This window comes from Zeugodacus cucurbitae, chromosome 2, assembly GCF_028554725.1.
Source record: "Zeugodacus cucurbitae isolate PBARC_wt_2022May chromosome 2, idZeuCucr1.2, whole genome shotgun sequence".
Lineage (NCBI taxonomy): Eukaryota > Metazoa > Arthropoda > Insecta > Diptera > Tephritidae > Zeugodacus > Zeugodacus cucurbitae.
In genome coordinates this window covers 86381390-86397703 of record NC_071667.1, presented here as the reverse complement: position 1 = coordinate 86397703, position 16314 = coordinate 86381390, and positions in this window count along the sequence as shown.

Below are 16314 nucleotides of genomic sequence, written 5' to 3'. Positions count from 1 at the left end.
TGACGTGATGTCAATTCAAGGTCACGTGATATTATTGTTTACATTTTTGAGTGAGGTCAATAACCCCATCCTGAGCACGTGATGTCATTTCAAGATCACGTGATATTCTTGTTTACAGGTCAATGGCCCCTCCCTGATCACGTGATGTCACATCAAGGTCACGTGATATTTTTGAGTGAGGTCACTACTATTTCCAAAAAGTTTAGATTCTAGCAATAAATATAGCCTATGTTACTCGAGGTGAATGTAGCTTTCGAATGGTGAACGATTTTTTTAAATCGGCACAGTAGTTTTTGAGTTTATTCATTACAAACATACATACAAATCTTTCCTCTTTATAATAGTAGTATAGAGTTGTTAATAATATAACACCTAAAATTAGTTATTTTCTCAAACTCAAACACTGGTTTTCGAGAGATATTCCGCTGTACTTTCAATTTAGGATAGTTGCACTTTTTAAACAGGAGATATTCTGTAGAGTTTCTATGTTTAATTCTCCATTGATGTTGTGTTCTTCTTTAGCCATCGCTCTTAAAAGTCCATTTAGTGTGTGATCTGTGACATCATTCAACTTTCGATCCGTGACTAATGCTCTTCCAAATGATTTAACTTAATTTTTAGAATAACAATAATTTTATTAATGTTATCCCTCAAATGCGAGAGAGCCTTCTTCGAAAATACTTATATGACATCTTAAAGTACTCAGCAACGTCATCTGATTCGAATATCAAAGTTAAATTAAATTTTCATTTGAGGTCAAATGAGTGAATGTGGCAAGTGCAGCTTGAAGTTGCATCTACACACAACAACAACAACAACTCTGAAGATTTCATTTGTTACAAACAAGTTCAAGTTTGCCAACTTTGGATTGTCTCCGGTGCAAACAAGTAACTTTAGTACTAGCTTTTAAATTACTCACACACACACACGCACATACATACAAGCATATATATACTCAGTGCGCCAGGAGGAGGTGGAAGAGAGTCGAATTCTTGTTTATGCATTTGAAGCGCTTTGCTGGCAAGTAAATTCATTTGGCTGTGTGAGTGAGCATGGATGGCTTGTGTCATGCGTAGGGATGGCAACGATTAATCATTTGATTAAATTAATCGATTATTTTCATTTAATTTACGATTTAATTGCATCGAAACACCTTTTCAAATTACTCGACTATTACTCGAGTAATTGCAAAATAATCGCAAACAGCATTTTCAAATTTAATACATTTTATATTCATCTAAGTTAGCTTACAAGGGTCGAAATTGGTCACATCAGTCATTAATGAGTGCAAACGTTGTAAACATAGTTAAATTCTAATATGTCAACGTAGTTTAATATCAAAAAATGAATATCTGGTAACACTGCATTTACAGTTAAGTCAAACGCATTTTACGTTCAGTTGTTTGAAGTGCAATGGCGCCAGTTAAAAGCGAAGTATGGAAATTTTTTAATAAAATAAGCAATAACTACGTTAAATATCAACTCAAATATCAAAAGCGGGTGCAACTGCGACCGAAAAACGCAATCGTTTGACAACAAAACGTTTATCGAAATTGCTTTTTCTTCAAACTTGGTTGAACAGACTTCTAAATTTTCTTGACTTCATGAATATATTTTCCTTTTAAGACAAATGAATTTTTAATACGATATTTTAATTTTATTTACGTTTTTGTTTTTGTGTATATACCAACACAATTTGAATGTCTGAAATAAGAATATAGTCTCCTATTTACTGCTACTTTGGACTGAGTAGGCAATTGAAAAGTAAAGTCCTCTCTCGACGAACCAAAATCAAACTCTACAAGTCGCTTATCATTCCCGTCCTGCTTTATGGTGCAGAAGCTTGGACGATGTCAACATCAGATGAGACGACACTAGGAGTTTTCGAGAGGAATTTTGCGCAAGATTTACGGACCTCAGAACATTTGCAACGACGAATACCGCAGACGATTGGAAGAGTTCAGCGAATAAAAAGACAGCGGCTACGCTGGCTAGGTCATGTTGTCCGAATGGACGAAAACACTCCAGCTCTGAAAGTGTTCGATGCAGTACCCGCCGGAGGAAGCCGAGGAAGGAGAAGGCCTCCACTCCGTTGGAGGGACCAGGTGGAGAGTGACCTGGTTACACTTGGAATCTCCAACTGGCGCCGAACTTCGAAGGAAAGAGAGGAGTGGCGCGCTCTCATCGATTCGGTTATAACCGTCTAAACGGTTGAACGCCAATCACATACATACATACATATTTTATTGGTTTTATTTTTACGCAAAGTTGCAAAACATAGCCTTTCAAGCAAGAGGCAATTGTTTTACTTTACGATTGCTGTGCATATTTTGAAAAATTTAATGTCATTGTGCTACTTAACTTCAAATGTAGGCCATTTTCTCTTTTTGGATATGTCTGGGACTCTGTGATAGAGCATTATAATACAAGATTCGGCGCTGAAACTGATGGTGGTCTTTATGCAATTTTGTATTATTTGAAAACATTGGAACTAATCGATTAATCGATTTTTTTACATTAATTGCAATTATTTTTTTATATCTTTCAATTAATCATTTGATTATTTAATCGATTAAAAAAAATTTTTTGCCATCCCTAGTCATGCGACTGAAGCGTAAAATAAATCAATTAAATGTAGCATAAAGCTAGTTGTCGACGAGTAATTTTATTACAGTTTTAGGCACAACTAGGATGAGAGTGTATAAGAAATTTTCATTCCACGTAAGTCATATTAAGAGAAGAAGCATCTGCATATATCACGTCATAAATTTGTTTTTGGTATCTATTTTCTTGCAAAATTATCGATCTTAAAATGAAAATAATTCTTCTCCCAATTAATGAAAAAAATATTAATATGTGGTTGGTTGCTTTTGAAATAAGTGCAGTAATTTTCGACAGTGTATTTTTGTATAGACACTTTTAGGTTGTTTTGATAAGATGTGTGAAAGAAACTTACAGGCGATTCTCAAGCAGGCGCATCAAAGTTCACTCGTGCCTTCTTCACACTTGCACTCGGCATTAAAAGCGAATTTCTATTTTCTACACTTTGAACTCACTTCCTTCCGCGCTCTTGCTTTCAGTGTCGTCAAGAGTCTTTCGCTTTTTCTCGTTTGTCACACTGCATTTTCTATTCACCGCTCCCTCTCCGACGCCTCCTACCGGCCCATGCAATTTTCTTTCACTTTCCCGGCTGCGTCAGTCACATTTGAAAGAGGCTTGTGCGAACGACACTTGAACTTGTGTTCATTGCTTGAGTGACACTTCCTCGCCACTCGGCTCTGTGTGTTGAAAACCACAAGTGCCAGTGTTACAATGTGTACATGCTGCGAATGAGATTCCATTATTTGTCACATCTTTTAGTGAGCGAAATATTCTAACAAATACACAAAGGTTCCGCTGCATTCTTATTCAATTCAATTGCATTCGATGCTATTGTTGTGAGGATGTGTTAAGTGGAAGGGGAATTCTCTTTTCGCACCAACCCCTGGACATATGCTTGGATGAGTGGCATTGGACGATGATGACGTATATACACGACCGCCTTCTATTTCTGACACGGGCTCAACAAGCAATTTAAATAAAAAATTAAATATTTTACAAATAAAACAAATCAAATTACCACGGTGCAGCCATTAACGTTATGCAATTGACGGAGGAATGCATCTCCGTTATGAAGGTGCACGAGTGTGCGTAATAATTTCAAAATGGCGATAATTGGCAGCGCGTAATTGGAAGCTTAATTAATGCGAGTTCATGTTAAATGGGAAACAAAGAGAAGAAAGCTAACTGTAATGACATAACTGAAATGCAATCAAAAGTCATTCATTACACCGTTATGAATTATTGCATTGCCACAAACGCACACATGAGCAAGTATCTATGTGCATAAGTTAGTTGGCGCAGTCTCGTGTGTGTGTGATACCGTTCCCTTTTGTAACATAATTTGCTGTCTGCATACCCATACACATACAGACATACTCACACTTGAATGGATCTTTGCATTTCATAACTGTATTTGCAGTACACGGCATGTCCTCGGCCCACGTAACAGTGCCATTGTGAGTTCTTGAATCATTGTTTCCTCGAACCCTCCTTTCATAGTCATAAATGTTGCAGCTGCTGTTGCTGTTTCTCTTATTGCTGTTGATGCTCAGCTCAAACTGCCAACTCAATCAACAACTTTCTGCATGCCTGAGCTGCCGCATCGTTTAACTGGGCAGTAACATAGCACAGTCACGGAGCCAGACCAAGTGCAAGAGCAACACTTCTGACGCTCTTGCCATGATTGGATTGTAAGAGTTATGGATTTTGCCATTGAAATGCAAGCTTACATAAGAGGTAAGCACTTGCGTCCAAGTCTAAAAAAGTATGTGTCCTTAGAAGCGATTAGAAGTACCACACTCCGAAAACATAGATAGTAATATTATGAAGACCTCAGCCGGACTCCGAAGTGATAGTATCAACTTAATAAAGACAAGGGGTACAATGTATTCCACACATTCCATTGAGATAAGCACCCTTCACCACTCTTAGTGGCTAGTGAAGTCACTGAAATGGAAACCTTACACAGACCCAAAACTCATAAATGTTCACTATAAATATGTGAGGGAGGTACGGCTATGGCTTAGGACCTTAAAAGTTTGTCCAAAGAAACTTCAGAGGCAAGCACACAAATATTGTTTGATGTAATACTAAATTCGTTGTGTAGAGATGTTTAAACTTTGTAACGAAGTTTTGAAAACGTGAGTTTCGTTCGCAGCACATATCCCCACTTCCATCAATCGTGATAACATGTAAATTACGTAATTTTAGATTAAATATGTTGTGTGCGTCTTGTTAGTGATTTAATAAAGAGTAATGAAAGTGTGCAATTCGACACGTTGTCAGCTTAGCGCTTCAATCTCCAAAGCATTTTAGCTCAACGATGGCAAAATATGTGATAGAATGGCTGCTGGTTGAAAGAGAAGCTTCGGAAAATGGCGAATGATGGAGAAAACAAATTGAGGAAGCCACTTTAGACGTCATTTGCGTGGGTAAACATTCGCACTTGGAGTTAAAGCGAAGAAGAAGATACACACGAACACAAACACGAAAAGCACTTCAGCATACTTTAAGGCGCGTGGGAGCGAAAATGTTTTTCTGTTGCGAGTAATGCATTTGGCAGACAGCGGATACTGTTAATCGTATTTAATCAAGCGTAAAGCTTGCAGATTACAGCTCCACACACACAATTTCCTGCTATCCGAGAGAGAGAGCAAACAAGGAAGGGTGTTTTGAACACATGCTGTAATGTGACGTGGGAATAATTGAAGATGGAAAGCATAATTCATGGACACTCATTTTAGAAAAAGAACACATATTTGAGGGTATCCTTAGTCCTCGAAAAACCTCGAACTTTCGCTGGAAGTTTGATTTTTCAAAATATTTTTTCTATTTGAGCTGAAATCATGTTCTAAGCTGCAAAATATGTATTGCAGCTCCTTTCTTTCACTGCAAATCGTTTGATGATTTTGATGGAAGCATTCACCAATAATATTCTAGAGATTACTTTTGAATTTCTTCATTTCCACCAAATCGAAATCAATTCCTTTGACGCACAGGTAGCACCAAGGTAATGAATAGCGGAAACCACAAATGTGCACTGATGCGCAACACACGTATGGCAATCAAAAGCAATTGAGTCAGAAGAAGCCACTGCAGGCGCTGCAAGACGTGCGTGCATGAGTATGTATGTGCTCATACTGTATCTGCTCCGAGCATACGCGATATTTCCGGAATGCATTGCCGGTGGAGATGTGAGTGTTGGTGGGGAGAGCGGTGCACCAAGTGAGTGTGAATGGGAATAGTGCTATATTACTTGTGGTTTTCACTTCATATCCCGCTGCGATGCAGCACACTTTGCTTCATAAATCCTTGAAATCGTAAGCAGATCACATTTCACGTATGCACCAGCACCATATTATATAATTAGTATTAAAGCTGTGACAACTCTTAAGGATGATTAAAGATTTACTTTTGTGGCGAATTCATGTTAAAGGCGAATTTTCAAATTTAAATTAAAAATTTGCATTTGGATTAATACATGATTTCATATAAAATTTATCATATCTAGACAGACATGCATACTTTGTGAGCCCACAATAACCAAAATCCTTTTCATTCGAATGCGTATGTATGTGGGTGATAAAGGGTTAAACGACAGCCGTCGAACACACTTAATAAGGAGAAGCATCGACATCCACCATCCACCGACGCCTTGATAGAAGAAGAACTTTACAAGCTTACAACAGTTACAGTTGGAGTTTAAAGACGAACGCGAAACGACGTGGCACTTAGACGATGTGCATATAAGACGACGCGCATTAATTCTCAGTTTTAAATATAATAACTTTAAATTTGTTCAATTAACTAATAACTTTAACCTTTTGTTAAAAACTTGTAACTAACTTTTTAATATAAAAATGGATTTTAATAAATGATAATCAATCGTTATAATAAAATCCCACATGTATGTATGTATGAGTGTTTCGCAACTACTACGAGGAATTTGTGCGCAAAATGAGCTAATTCCCCGAAAGCCATTGCTCCATTATGTACTATCGGCAACAATGATAAATCAAAATGTATGAGCAAATTAACTTGACTCAAACACAAGTTCAAGCTTGTGCTCACTCTGTTGGCATTTCATGCCTGTAAGCTAAATCTCTTTGTATGTATGTCAGCATGCTCTTCTACATACAAACATTCGAAAAACACGCATATACGAGTATAATGAGATTCAACCGAGAATTTATGATATTTATTGCTGGTGCTGCTGATGTTGCAGCCGTCGCCTTCATGGTTACTGACATTATCCTTTTGTGTTGGTAAAGTGCCCAAGGGAATATAATTAGTAACACATGACACTTATACGCCGTGTAGGACCTCATTTGCCACCGAGGCATTGCTGTGGCAGAAGGCGCAAATTATGAATTGTGGAAGGGTATAAGTCCGTTCATATGCTCATATAGTATTCACACGCTGCTTAAAAGCGATATTCGTTTTCGGATTAGGGTGATCCCGACGCAAATGTAATTACAGCAAAATGCTTTGCCTTGCGAAGTTAGAAGAACGCTTTCCTTGGTCAAGAAGGCGTTACTTAAACTTTCAACTAGTTAAAATGGGATTGCTTGCACCTTAAATGAACAACTGAAACAACTTAATATAATAATATTAATAACTGTCAGAAGTCGTGCGAAACAACCTAGTCTGCACCACGATCTACCCTCAATATCTAATGAGTATGCGGATGTGGGCGCGTAGATAACATTAAATGTGTAATTACCGGATCGTGCTTGACATTGCTCATTAGTAATTTTGGTGGTGTTCCATTGTGTAATATTAATAAAAAAATAATAATAATAAAAAAATCGCTACGGTAATTCGAGGTGAAATTGACCAATTTTTTTTAAAATAAGTTCTGAAAAGAATTTGGTCTAAGAAATGTCACATTTCACGGAAATTCTTCTCTCATAACATTAAAGATTCATGTCGTAGTCCTAATTTGAATCGGATGAGTATGAACACGAGTAGTATGTTGATTGCCTTAAGCTGAAATAAGTTGAATAAATGTCTGTGTGTTAGTTAGTTTTCGTTGAAATAAGAAAATAATTATTGGCACAAAAGCCAATCCTTAAATCAGTGTAGAGAATATGTAATTTTCCCATCTTTTAGTCACCTTAAGATTATATCCCCATTGAGCTTTTGTATATGGAGACGCGCTTGTGCTGTTTCTCCAAGGTCTATTTACGCCATTAACGGATTTGTATTTGCGTATATGCGTTTAGTTGAAATCAATTAAGTGCTCGTGTCCGTCTGTATTAATTAATCGAGCGACGTGTGTTCAGGCGAAAGCGCTGTGATGTGTCCTTCATTAATAAAGTAGTAAATGGAGCAACTTATAGATGAATCTGAAAGGAATAGTTGTGGATTATTTTAGAATTATTTGAATTGATTGCGTCAGTATGTATCAACACAAGAGGGCTTTTACACTATGACAAGTAAATAAGGAGCTCATAAGTGAGCTGTGTGCAATATAATCATTACTGGTAAACTCAGGGCTGGTTGTGGAATTTGAAGTTGGAGGCAGGCACGGCAGGTCTTTTTTAAATGCTTTTTTAAAAGGTTTACAAAAAAGCGACAAGTTGTATCCGCGCTTCATCGTTATTTAATTATTTCAAGATTCTGTGGTTCGCTACTAAATTTAATTGCGTTACATTAAACGAACTCTGCCGCGGCTGAAGGTGGTCTTAATTTGAAGATGTTGGCAGATATCAGTTGGCAAATTGAAACTCAGTGTTTTATTTTGATGCATTTATGTGCGAAAGTGGCTGCAGTTTGTACACTTGCTCATTGAATACGCTCGTATACGAGCCTGGAAATGCCAATTAAATTTACAGTTAATAGCCCCAAGAAGTCATAAACATTTTAAGAGCCGGTGCGGTGCAGAATATCTGCATTGCGGGATAAGAGCATATTCACAGAAGTGCTAATGAAATTTATAAACAGCAGTGGATCTTACTTTCTTTTCATATACATATAGCTACGGACAGCCAGTATATTCTGTGAGCATATTGTCAATAGCTACCACATGTTTTCCACACATGAGGTTTAATAATGCATCCAAGCAAAGCACCCAAGAAATATCGAACATCTAGAGCTCGCTAAAACTTGTCACACCCTCTGCTAGAATTTATAACGCGCTGCATGTGTGAGTGTGTCCGTTGGCGAGGGAGCACGCCTTCTATGTGCTGGTAAAGTGTCCTTGCAGTGTAAGCATTTGGAAAGTGTAAACCCGTTTCATCATTAAGAATTCATGGCGCAGTTGACATATCGAGCAGCAGCCAATGTCCCAAAAGAAGCAAGCGTTAAGTGAAAATAATAAATAGTACAAAATAACAGGATAAGGTTGTCCTCGTGATGGCGCAAGCTGGTGTATCGGGTGCTTCAGTAATGCAGTAAAGTCGGGCGAGAGTCTATAAATCGTTTAAGTTCATTAATGATAATTGAAAGAAATTCCTCTCACATTCCTTTGCTTTTCGTCTTTCGCCCCACGAACCGAAGATGTTAATATAAAAAAGTAGGGCTCTGCTGTTTTCGGCCAAATCGAGTGTCTATTTAACTATGTTGAGTAATAACTATGGAGTTTAGGATTATTCAAAGTATCTTATTTTTTATCTCCTGATGTCTTTCCTCAAACTATTCATGGAAGAGATGCTCTTTAACTTGTGTTAATGAGAAAAACATAAAATCTTAAAATCAAATTTGGTATACTGAGTTGCATTATGCTGCCATGAACTTAGTCCAACTTGTCAAATAACGGATTAAATCTAAATTATGTCATTGGGAAGTTGGACTAAATTTTCTGAAGGAAGGAACATTCCTACAAATATAGAATTTCTAATATTTGTAAACCAAAAGGAAAAAAAACTAAGAGATTCGCCAGTCTTGCCACCCACAAGAAAATATATTCACTTAAATCCCATTCGCATAATAAGTGTCTGTTTGTATGCTGGAGGGGATTCTCCTCAAAACATATCGTATTCAATTAAAACCCCATTTAACTACACCGAACACAGCAACAAGTTGTTATATGCACACACACATACATAATTGAGGTAAGGTAACGAAGGACATGCGCATTAACAGCTTAATACACTACTAAAGCACTTGTTTACTTTCCAACTTGCATGTCTACATTAGGTTCCCCCTTGTTAGCCCCTTGTAGAAAAGTTCCAATATTAAGCTTGGAAGTCACACATGCTTGATATATTCATCATATTTTTCAGAAGAATATTCCCATTTCCTTCAGAACAAATCTCCTTTGTTTATTATCGGCATGAAGTAGGTACGGGTCCAAATAAATATTCGGTCTATTTACCAACACTAGATTTGAAGTGACTCTGTTATATCGAACCATCAGGACAAACTCTCTCTACAGGGTAAGCAAGAGGCACACAAATCCAATCATATTTCAACAGAGTTTGTTTATATCAGAACTGCCTGCAGCTAGCGAAGCTTAAAGGAAACAACGAACGTGAGCTCTAACGCTTACCTGATCACCTGTGATATCAGGGGGTGGGAAAATATGACGAAAGGTGAACGGTGAGCCAAATGGCAAGCATTAGATAGTAGCAATTTAATTACATTAGACAGAGCGCAGCTTAGGAGGCTCGCATTTGCCGCGTGTTTTATGCGATGCTCGGAAGCTACATGTGAGTGAGTGTGTGTGCGTGTGTGTGGACTCATAAATATGAATGTACAAGCCACTACACGCACACACTCCCGCCTGCATACAAAGCGAGTTACAGTTAGCCGAACATATGTGAGCTTATACTTTATGGCGGCTTGTATCTTGCCTGGTCGCGGCTTGCCAGGCGCGTCGGTTTGCCTTCGGCCATGTGCCACCTCCCTCCTTCATTTGTCGACTGATGAGGGGCATCTTTATGCTTTATGTGCTTTTAACGGATTTTACGAAACCCGAGGCGGCACTCACTTGCTCGGAGGTAAATTTGTACCGCGTGAGTGTGTACGAGTGTTGAGTGCGACCGTTAGCACGAACATTTGAGTGTTGTTGGTCTGCTGCGTTTAATGGACATAAAGATGTAGGACATTTATTCGACAATTTAAAATGTTATTGTACAAGAGTGAATTACGCGAGTATTACACGTGTTAAACAAGTCCCTCAAGCGACTTGAAAGTTGCTTTGTTTGTCTGTTTGGAAAGATAAGAATTCCCAATTTCTTTCATCACAGGCCGCAATGGTTCAAAATTTAGTGCTCGTAGAGAGTAGAGAACCAACTGACGAGTAGTTTAAACACACTGAATATAGACTCACTTTAAGATTTTCCACAATCGAATAAGTGTTAGCACACAATTCGCAAACATTTTCCCTTATCAGCAAGCGAATACGAAAACAAAACATGTCTTCGTGAATATGAACATTACTTCGCTACTCTCGTCATTTATTTTGTTTACGCAGCGGCTTTAGTGCTCTATGAATTTGCATATTAAGGAGGCCTCCTGAGAGTAACGTAAGTAAAAATTGCTTTTCTAGAGCTGTTGAACTTTTTCACTTTTTATATGGAGAATTCTCACTCCCTTCGACGGGATTTTGTTTGTGCAAATTTCGCGCTCAAATAAATGCTAATCTTATGAGTTTTCATGAAGCATCTCAATACACCAACACTCGTGCATATGTATGCCATCACAATATTTATAAAATAAGCATCCATGCACCTCAGGAGGGATAAGAATTTACGAGCAGACGGAAAATTTTGTAAATGTATATTTTTAAGTATAAAATGGTGGTAGGTTCCAACATTTGCATTAAGAGCCGAGTCATAAAATAAACACATAAAAGCGATGAAATGTTTGAAGAAGAAAGTTCTTGAACTCTGGAGATTGTGGAGGCAGAGTCTAGTATAATGATTGAGAGACACTAATTGTAAGATAGATGAATAACTGAATTCTCTTACCAAAAAATGATCCATACTAATGAAGGATCACGATTTTCCAAAGCCCTATGACAATCTTATCAATATATAATACCTTTAATGTTGCTGTGGTTTCAAAGCAAACAATTTAACCGCCAATGGATTTGGTTTTCTTCAAAGCTTGCAGAATTATAGTTTACTCTGGAATTTGTAAGAATAGATATGAGCATATGTAAGAACCGTTTTAGTAGAAATAGTTTGTTGAACATTGGATTTGCTGTGAGTGGGTGTTAGTGTGTGTGTTGCAGCACTATATTGTGTGCAAAAGTGTTCAGCACTAAATTCGCAGCAGGTGAGTTGCAAAATAAAATGGTTGGGGATGGGTAATCGATAGCTATACCGCAAGCATAATACAATAATGTGTACACAATGTCCATAACTGTTTATGCGCAATACGTGCTGAGTCATGGGATCTGCTTTTGTGCTCCGGCAACAGCTGCTAACATCAATCCGCGGGTGGTATAGGTGAAAGAACAAGCTTAAACAAGTTTCTGCATACACTTGCGCATTATATAGATATTACCAGATATGAACACCTGGTTGGCCAATCATTTGAAATCACTTTTTACATTCTAACGAACACGATTTCCATTATTGCAAACATATGCAAAGCCAAGGGGTTATTGTTGTATGCTAGGAGATTAAGCTTAGATTTTTGAGGCTTTGAGGCTTTATTTTCGCCTATGAATTTAATTTGAAATCTCAGGCTTCACTAAATTTACCTTGTTGGAAGTAGGATGCGATAATCGACAAAGAGTTCCTTAGTAGACATACTTATTCAAAACAGAGGATTCAGTGCAGCAGTAGGCAGTTTTGAGATGTCAATATAACTAAGGTTTTGTTTCAATTGTTCCGGGATATTCAAAATTTATATAGGTAAAACCTTACTCACACGCCCTGGTGTCGCTAATAGATTGTTTAAACCACCCCTAATTACCTACAAGGCATTTCTAACGCCGAAAATTAACAAGGATTACTATTTCACACTTAATATAAAATTCGTATTATTAGTATTCTGTCATTCGAAGTGTTTCTAAATCCGTCACTTAATCGATCTGATATTGAACAGTTTTTATAGTGACCTGATTTAATATTATACATTATTTGGAGTAGCAGAATTGCGGTTAATAAGTAATTGATAATGAGGCGAATAGAAAAATTCTCCCAAGTTGAACGCTAAAATCATTCCTAACTTTTATTTTTACACGTCTTTCAATAAAAAGCACATAATCTCAATTGAAAAAAAGAACCTCTTGTACATTTCCCTCCGCTCTACTAAAAGGGTCGATATGTATGCGCTGAAATAGGCCACCCAAAAACACACGAAAACACGAAAAGCCGCAATAAACGACGAACGATTCCAACAAAAAGCGATTTCGCATTCCGCATCACACTTTATCGTGCAATTTCGTGTCGCTCGATTCCGGCATTGATTGGTTCAGGGACAATAAAGAGGATTTAAACGACCTCGAGCGCGCAAAGCTACATCAAGTGTTCACGGATGCAAATGTGAGCCTAAAACCGTGATGTGATCGAATACAACAAAAACAACAAAACAGCATTCACGGGTATACGAGTACGCTGTCCGCCCACGAAAAATTGCAGGAGGAGCCACTTTAATTAACTCTTTCAGCTCGTTACTTGGTTACAAAGCGAGTGCATTGATACGGAGGCGAAAATAGCGAACGAGAGTCTACAAAGTGAGATCAAATTAAGAAAATTTGAATTTACAATCAGAATTTACGAAGCAACGTAACTGAAAATGTCTTTAGTCCTTAGGTTTTTGAGTGGATAAGTCAATTTGAGTCTCTGAGGGACGGCTGAGATTTTGATAACAATTGCGTGAGATGTTAAACAATTTAGCTAAATTTTATTATTAGACAAATTAAAAACGTATTTTTAAGTTCCGAACGAATCGTTATGCTCCAACCTTGGAATCCAACACATTTGGTTCTTATATTATCAAAACCTTAAAAACGAATATTTTTGAAAGAGTTCTCATATGGAATATGGTAAGCATGTGAAGCCTGTCAATACTTACTATGTATATTCATTTGCTCTATTCATTCACTTCCATTGCCTTTGAGTGTCGCCCTCACGTACAAGCCATTCAATAAATTTCAACTTATTGTTTCTTCACTGTTACGACGTGCCACATATGGTGCAAGCAGTCACATTATTTGAATATAGAAAATTCCATCTGCTAGAGGTAGAATTCCTGCTGCATTGTTAGACGGGATGTATCGTGGGCTTTGGCAGTCCGAAAGCAAAGGTGGAAACTGTCAGGTTTTCTTTGGATTGACACATTCTGCTATTGTTTCCTTAAAATGAAAATACGTTTCTAAAAAGAAAGGCGACTTATAAATTCAATAGATAATGGTGTATATATGTATAATTTATCTTTATACCAGGTGAGAGTTTTAAAGCCTTGCAGTCCAGTGAAATGATGCTCGGCATCCTTCGTAGATTCAATTACAAAGCAAATACAGAGCTTTAAAATTCAATTACCAATTAATTGAAGTGAATACCCCTAATGTAAAATCTAGCCAGCAAATGTATGCATAATGTTTTCTGTCACTTCGAAGAAAGGGTATGCCGGTAGGATGTTGTAAGTAAGTAAATTATTTCGCATGAAACTCGTCGCACAGCTGCGCCTTACGTCTATTTAATGGCCAACTATTATGGAGCCATAAAATGTGTACAAATCTCTACAAACGATGGGACTTCTTTACCGATAAGTGGGTGCACGTTCTGATGGGGGAAATGGCGAAGTAACGGGATAAAATATATAAGACAGTTTATTAGTGTTTAGTGAGAGTTTATTAAAGGAACATAAGATAAGGTTAGGAAGGAAAGTTTTTCCTTCGCTCAAGTGGAGGTGAGGCAGACAGAGTTTATGTCAAATAAATTGCTTTGAAATTTTTCAGAAAATACTTACTTTTCCATACAAGTGACAAGCCAATGGGAAATGGCGGTGGCTGATTAAACTCAGTAAGAGTATAAATTGTTAAATCACGGTTGTTGTTGTTGCGCAAAGTAAATGTGTAACTAGGAATATTAAAAGACAATTTCACAAATAAAAGTTCCTTGCAGAGACAGGAGAGACAAATCGAAGATGGGAAATTAAGAGCATTGAATTTCTTTTAAGACGATTGCTCGCTTAATGCAGACTTTGAATCGAACATACACATATTTGTACATAACATCTCAATTTATATGTGAATGTTTATTTCGTTGTTGAAATGTTTGTGTTAAAAGCATTGAGCTGTCTGAGACACCCTGAACTTTAATACGAAAATTATGGGAATAAAGTTGAAAGCATTTATAGAGCAATGAAACTTCTTTGGTATTTTGGAATTGTTTTTATGCTAAAAGTTTCATTATTCAGTTTCATTAAACATGATCTTTGCTCTTTCGTTTTAGTGAACCTGGAAATCGCGTATTAAATCAAGATTTGATGGTTTTTAGAACTGAGAGGCTCATAAAATATGGATTGGATTTCAAGTCTCTGGGCTTGGCTCTCTCATTCTACAGTGATACCTATAACTGCATATATTTAGTTCAGTTTAAGTTTTATTCACAAAGATTTTTATTTACCGTTATATATTGCCAAATCTATAAATAATTTGATTACAAAGAAATGCTTCGCGCCTTAAAAGAAGTACCACTGGACCCTACTCAAGTCTTCGCGTCTTTCAATATCGCAAAAACATATGAAACGCTGTCTAAACAACAACAATGCTGCTAAACCAAACTTCTGCCAAATATTTCCAGTGAAACCCAAATGCTCGCCGATAAATTTCCGCGTAACACACTCAGCTATGCATTTGGCCAGAAGCGAGTATTCCGTCAGCCGTTGGAATTTATTGCTACCAATAAATAAATAATTTTAGCAGCGGCATCGATGATATGTCTACATACACACGCACACACATGACAAATACGCCAAGAACATGCTGTGTGCACACATCCTCCAGCGTTTTCGCTTGCGTATATTTGCACAAGTGCAGATCGGAGCGCTTTGTTCACTTACTGTGCAGCGAGATTTTATGCCATGGTGACTACGCGCAGTTGGAGATCGATAACGGAGGCGTTAATGGCTGAGCGAATTCTTTTACACAAAAACAAGAAAAAACCAAAAACAGGAAACAGTAAGGCCAAAAGTGAAGGGGTACCCCAAATTCCTGTCATATATTTCGTTTCACAGTTTGTTTTCGTGCACAATTTACATAAGCTCGCATGATTTAAGTATCATCTTTATATTCGCCGTTTAATTTCAGCACATCCGCCGAGTTCTTTTCATTTCCATAAAAATTACGGTAAATCCATTTAAGGCCATTTCAAGGCACCTGCTGGCAGCTTTCGTGTACTTTTCCGCGCCTTAGTGACCGATTGGAATACGATTTCGGTACGCATTTAACTGCACATTTGGACGCCCGATTCGAGCCAAATTCACTTGAGCACGTATGTATGAGGATATAAGCGGTGGAGGGGGTGAACGTGCGCGTTGTTATAGGGAAAAGGTTTTATTCGAGTGCCACGTGTGGGCTTCGGAAAGGAAATCTTACACTTATTATGCGCCACCTATTAGATTTCATTCGGTTTCTACTTGTGCTCATTTTCTCGCGTTTCCCTGTTGCTTTCGAATAGCCTTGGGCTTCATACAAGGTGCAACTCAAGGGGGTTACATATTTCAAGATTGCTTCAAAGAAAGTCCGACCTTGAGTGTCGTTGTTCGGATTGGTGTATGATACTCATTCTATTACTCTTGCCTGTATGT